We start from the raw sequence: 1321 nt of genomic DNA, 5'->3' as shown, positions 1-1321 counted from the left end.
ATGCAAACTATCCTCAATTTTTAAAACATCATATCTTTAACCATATCTTCTCAAATTAATTTCATCAATCTTTTTGATTTCTATTCAAAATCCTTTTCAAAAATCACTTGATTTCTTTCCACTTTCATTTTCGAAAATCAAGTAGTGTTTTCAAAAATGTTTTCAAAATCTTTTACTTAATTTTCGAAAATTATTTCCCTTCTTCTCACATCCTTCTATTTATGGACTAACACTATCCCTCAATACAAAATTCGAACTCCATCTTCTTTGATAAGTTCGAATTTTCTACTTCTGTCTTCTACTCTTTTTTTTTCCTCTGACACTTCAAGGAATCTCTATACTGTGACATAGAGGATTCCACATTTTCTGTTCTCTTTCTTATGAGCAGGAGCAAAGACAAAAGCATTCTTGTTGAGGCTGACCCTGAACTGAAAGGACCTTGAAGAGAAAGCTAGAGAAGCCAAAGCACAACTCTCTTTAGAGACTTGACCGAATTCTTCAAAGAAGAAGAACACATGGCAGCCGAAACAACAACAATGCCAACAATGCAAGGAAGGTGCTGGGTGACTTTACTGCACCTACTCCCGACTTCTATGGAGAAGCATCTCTATCCCTGCCATTGGAGCAAACAACTTTGAGCTTAAGCCTCAATTAGTTTCTCTAATGCAACAGAATTGCAAGTTCCATGGACTTCCATTGGAAGATCCTCATCAGTTTTTAGCTGAGTTCTTGCAAATCTGTGACACTGTCAAGACTAATGGGGTTGACCCTGAGGTCTACAGACTTATGCTATTCCCTTTTGCTGTAAGAGACAGAGCTAGAACATGGTTGGACTCTCAACCTAAAGAAAGCCTGGACTCTTGGGAAAAGCTAGTCAATGCCTTCTTGGCAAAGTTCTTTCCACCTCAAAAATTGAGTAAGCTTAGAGTGGAAGTCCAAACCTTCAGACAGAAGGAAGGAGAATCCCTCTATGAAGCTTGGGAAAGATACCAACAATTAATCAGAAAGTGTCCTTCTGATATGCTTTCTGAATGGAGCATCATAGGTATTTTCTATGATGGTCTCTCTGAACTATCTAAGATGTCTTTGGATAGCTCTGCAGGAGGATCTCTTCATCTGAAGAAGACGCCTACTGAAGCTCAAGAACTGATTGAAATGGTTGCAAATAACCAATTCAGGTACACTTCTGAAAGAAATCCTGTGAACAATGGGACTAGTCAGAAGAAAGGAGTTCTTGAGATTGACACTCTGAATGCCATATTGGCTCAGAATAAAATATTGACTCAACAAGTCAATATGATTTCTCAAAGTCTGTCTGGAA

General features: G+C 38.0%; 1 non-coding gene across 1 annotated transcript; it reads right to left on the bottom strand.

Moving 5' to 3' along the window:
- Nucleotides 1-918: 918 nt before the first annotated feature.
- Nucleotides 919-1026, bottom strand: LOC112798730 (small nucleolar RNA R71). Its single transcript, XR_003200328.1, has one exon. It is a non-coding gene; the product is annotated as a small nucleolar RNA R71 (small nucleolar RNA).
- Nucleotides 1027-1321: the final 295 nt, after the last annotated feature.

This window comes from Arachis hypogaea, chromosome 4 (assembly GCF_003086295.3).
Source record: "Arachis hypogaea cultivar Tifrunner chromosome 4, arahy.Tifrunner.gnm2.J5K5, whole genome shotgun sequence".
Lineage (NCBI taxonomy): Eukaryota > Viridiplantae > Streptophyta > Magnoliopsida > Fabales > Fabaceae > Arachis > Arachis hypogaea.
The sequence above is the reverse complement of the archived record's forward strand: the minus strand, read 5'-3'. Positions and strand labels throughout refer to the sequence as shown.